The sequence below is a fragment of the Gadus chalcogrammus genome, chromosome 6 (genome assembly GCF_026213295.1).
Source record: "Gadus chalcogrammus isolate NIFS_2021 chromosome 6, NIFS_Gcha_1.0, whole genome shotgun sequence".
Taxonomy (NCBI): domain Eukaryota; kingdom Metazoa; phylum Chordata; class Actinopteri; order Gadiformes; family Gadidae; genus Gadus; species Gadus chalcogrammus.
This window is the reverse complement of record NC_079417.1, coordinates 22,581,047-22,586,046: the sequence shown is the minus strand read 5'-3', so window position 1 is coordinate 22,586,046 and position 5,000 is coordinate 22,581,047. Positions and strand designations below refer to the sequence as shown.

Here is a 5,000-nt window from a genome sequence, read left to right as displayed (position 1 = left end):
CTTTGTTTTTAGGTGAACAGTGCATCAACATCACCTATTTTTAAATGTGACAGTAAGCCTCACCCCTTCCCCCCGGAGAGTCGCTACTTGATGGAGCCATCGCAGCCCTTTACATCCCTCACTCAGTGGTCTGCTACCTCGCCCCCCCCCTGCAATCCACTCTGTTGCTCTCCCAGTGTGAGTTGACTAATGCGCAGCAAGCATAGAGAAAAGACAAAGATATATATAAATATATGCACTTATTTATTTATCTATGAAACACAAGTCAATGCCAGGCGGGCAAGATTGAATATCCTGTTGCTCCTGCGTCCTGCGGCCTGGCCATGGGCCCAGAATGAAACTCACCCTTGCTGTGACACTTTCAATATGAAGGTAATTTCCTCGTACAAGCCAACAAGAGTAGAGCTGTTTAAACACAATCAATAACAACACAGGGTAAAATGGAAAGCGCTAATTTAATCGGATGCAATTCAGCTACTTGCAGTGTTGGGCTGGGATCTATGTGTGTTTGTTGTGAGGGCAAGGGGTTTTATCCGTGCAGGTTAATACAGCACATCAGCATGTGTTTGCATGTTTAATTAGCCAGCAGCACATGTCTGCATTAATGTGTGTGTGTGTGTGTGTGTGTGTGTTTGTGTGTGTGTGTGTGTGTGTGTGTGTGTGTGTGTGTGTGTGTGTGTGTGTGTGTGTGTGTCTGTGTCTGTGTGTGTGTGTGTGTGTGTGTGTGTGTGTGTGTGTGTGTGTGTGTGTGTGTGTGTGTGTGTGTGTGTGTGTGTGTGTGCGTGCGTGTGTCAATTTGTTGCTTGTGTATTAAATACAAGGGCCCAGTGAATGAGTAAAATAGTTGTGTGGTTACATTAAGGACTGTAAGAGGAACTGAGATTGCTTTCAGGTCACACACACACACACACACTCTTGATAGTGCAATCTTCTGGGTACAGCAGAATATTGGCAAATGATTCACACAGAATGAAACACTGCAATCTCGCTGGGTTTTGGTTGGGGGTCCGGAATTCAACTCTTACTTCTAATCAAGTGAGATTGAGATCTTCCGGGAAGCAGTCCTGATTGGTTAAGTGATGACCAGAGATCTTGCAGTTGTTTTGGACTTGTGTGGCATGCTTATATTTCCGTTATTTGGACCTTCTAATTGACGACATGTAGTATATTTCAGTTGTTTCGGAGCTTCGAAATGGCACAAGGTTTATTTTACCCTCGTCGAAATAGACAAGGACCAGTCCAAGACCTAGCTAAGTGAAAACCTAAACAAATGATAATAAGGAAGAGTTGTTTTGGACTTTCTTAATGACATGGGGTATGTTTCAGTTGTTTGGACCTTCTAAATGACATTTAGGGTTTATGTTGCACCCTTGTTGACATGGTGGTATATTGACATTATTTCATGTAAACACAATTTAAAAACAATTAGCATTGTGAACACAGCTAATGTATAAAAGGAAACACAAGTTTAATAATATTGTAATTGCAATATTTCTTTACCCATTCATAGATTTCCACGGCATATCAAGCACAGTGGTTCCCAACCAGTTTGGATTTGGATTTAGACTACTGTTCAAACCTGTGCACTTTCCCACACAAGAAAAACATTTAGCAGTAAACATATACTGGTGTGTTAACTGATATTCAAACGCTGCAAAGACACGATATCCATGTCAATATGTGTGCTCCTCAGGGGGGGGGGAAAGAGTTGACGAGTCGGGTTCTCTGTCAGCAGCCCGGGGCCCATCAGTTTATTGAAAATATGAACAGAAATGTTTTCAGACAGAGTAAAGCTTTAAGCTGTGGTTTGCTGTCTCCGGCAGCGTCGTGGTCTCTGCTACGCCCGATGCTCCTCCCCGGGTCTAGCTTACCAGATAACGCGATATTTTGGTCTGACACACATGTCAGTTCTTGGCCTGGAGACTGGCAACATTACAAGTGTGACCCCAAATGTATTCACGCCGTCCTAACTGTCATCTCGCTATAATTATTTATATTGTTAGCTATTTTGAGTCAGAAAGTGTTTTAATGCTAATATTTCGTCAATGCTCTAGTGTTCTCCCCAGGATTTAGTTTTCCACAGTGGCGCTCCCATAAGTCAGCTGTGCTCAAAGACGTAAGACGGCCTCGGTTTATATATATTCAGGAAAGGGAACCCACTAGGAATGTATTTTTTTCTTCGTCACTTCGCCAACTCATTGTTATGTCAACTAAGGTAATTTTGAGTTGTTTAGCCCCTAATCAAAGCTACAGCCATGCAGGGCTTTGCAGGCCATATATGTATGACACCCCTAATCAATAGCCCCCCCCCCCCCCCCTCCTAATAAATGAGGAAGAAATTCTGGGCAGGAACGCAGAGTGGGGGATCCCTCCAGGGAGGGTTAGAAGTGCAATGATTTGCAAGCAAACATTTTGAACACACTGTTTAAAACCTTTAGAATGAAAGCTTTCAGAAGGATGTCCACACCGTGACAACACCCTCCATTTCGTGGTCCCACTTCAAAGTTTCCCTCTTTCTCTTGCCAACGTCTACATATGTGCACCAAAGAGTCATCCTATTGGTCAACGTCAAGGGAGACGTCATAGTGGTTGTCAATCCAGGCACGGAAATACAAACAATTCTTTAATGCTGGGCTGCAACAGCTATGCGAAGTAGGTTACCAAGTCTGTGAGTTAAGTCACTGCTAAATCCTTAGGAAACATTAGTTAGTTTCCAACTAGCAGTTTGTTTAATTTGATTGTACCAGCAATACCTAACCAGTAAAAACGTAGTAATGCATAAGTTGAACTGAAGAAGTTTTTAGTTGCTTCAACGTTATAACGTAACCAAGATGTAACGAAATAAACCGCAAACTACATCGTTACACAGGATGTGCTTGAGCAGGCCAGGGAGGCGGACATCCATTCGCTTGGAAATGTTGAATTAAATGGGTTTAAGTTAAATGGCCGCAGTCTCCCGACTAGGAACCGGCATTACACGAAGATCCATCAGTCAAAGGGAGGCTGTTGTTGGCGGGGGCGGGGCAGACAGGGTGATGAGGGGCCAGGGATTGTATGTGTGTGTGTGTGTGTGTGTGTGTGTGTGTGTGTGTGTGTGTGTGTGTGTCTGTGTGTGTGTGTGCGTGCGTGCGTGCGTGCGTGCGTGCGTGCGTGCGTGTGTGATTGACAGCTACCAAACCTCTGCTCAAGTCTTTTGATGCCTGATCTGACAGCCTCACTTTCGAGTTGGGATTCACACAGATACGGGGAGACACACACACACACACACACACATACACACACACACACACACACACACACACACACACACACACACACACAGACACACACACACACACACACACACACACACACACACACACACACACACACACACACACACACACACACACACACACACACACACACACACACACACACACACACACTTATACACGCACACACGCACACACACACACACACGCATACAGATTTAACAGACCACTGTCCGACTCCAGCATTTGTTGACACCTCGTTTGACAGGCATTTTTGCTGGCTCACACACAGAGACACACACACAGACAGAGACACATGCACACACAAACCCTGTCTCCCAGAGCTGGGTACGATTGCAGGTCATACAAACAAGAGCACATTCAGAAAGGACATCTTTAGAAAAAAAAAAAACATTGCATACACGCACACACATTCTCCCCCACAGACACACACACGCACGCATGCACACACACACTCACACACACACACTCACACACAAACAGACACACACACACACCGCTGTGGTTGACAGCGGTTGGCCTGGTCTGTGTCTGCAGGTAGCCTGTTACTAGTCAGTGTGACAGCTGTGAAGTGCAGTTCAATAGGGGGGCGTTTGTGTGTGTGTGTGTGTTTTCGTGTGTGTGTCGTGCCATAGAACCAGGTTAAAGACCCTCTGAACGGCACCGCTGGGACCAGGCAGACAGCTCCTACGACAGCCCTCCCAAAGTACACCGCTAGAAAACAGGACGGCAGGCTTTGTGGCCACAAAAGCAGGGCATTAGGTGAAGGGGGAAGCCGCCCGGCCAGGCCAGCCAATACGACCGTTTACACGACAGCTTAACCCTCGTCCACTGCACTCCCCATTAAAAAACACATCCTACATTATCGGGCCACAATGCATTGTTGCCATTTCCATAAGTTCTCTCTGAGACCCAATCGAAGCAGGCGCTCTTGTTAAATTGGGTTTCTGCCGCTCTGGCCCCTTAAAAAGCTTTATTCAAGCAAACAGCCGTCTGGGAGAAACCTGCCTATTAGAAGCACTGCAGACCGAATCAGCAGAACTGAGTTCATTACCTTATCGGTGAGTGATGCTTGCAGTAAAACTTTGGATGGAAGAGTCTGCTAAAGTTAATTTCCAGGGGCTATAAACATGATAAATACAATATTTTGATTAGATGGAAAACATAAATACTGAATCAAATTAAATCCCATTAAATATGAGGTATTTAACATAAATAAGTTGTTATCATCCATCTATCTTTTTTTTGGGAGAATTTAGATTAAATTGAAGTGACAAGCACATTGGAATGGGTGATGCAGTGTTTCCATCTGTCTGTGGAGTTCCTATCCCGTCAGGTGGCGTTCCCCAGTCAGGTGCTGACGCTCCCAGATGGGATCTCGGTTGCACGATCGGTAATGCCAAGTCTCGCTGGTCTGGTGGTCTGGTCGGATCTCAGCGTAGCATGGAGCCAATCGGGACCCCCCCCATCTTATCAGATAACTGGCTGTGTAAATTCCACATATCATACACCCCGAAGTGTAGTTGGCGGGAGGGAGGGCGGGTTGACCTGTAACTGGAGTGTGTGCAGGGCCGTTGCTACGATTCCTGGGCCCCTAGACAATTGTTGACGGGGGGGGGGGTGGAAGGAGCAATTGTTGACGAGGGAGAAATTGTTGACGGGACGGGGAGGGGGGGGGGGGGCGCTATGGTAGTACTATGGGCTGGTAGTAAAATAAAAAAATTA

General features: G+C 45.8%; 1 protein-coding gene across 1 annotated transcript in view; it reads left to right on the top strand.

Moving 5' to 3' along the window:
• LOC130384903 (transmembrane protein 132C-like) overlaps nucleotides 1–5,000 on the top strand; it is a 108,559-nt gene that overhangs the window by 63,911 nt on the left and 39,648 nt on the right. The window lies entirely within an intron of this gene.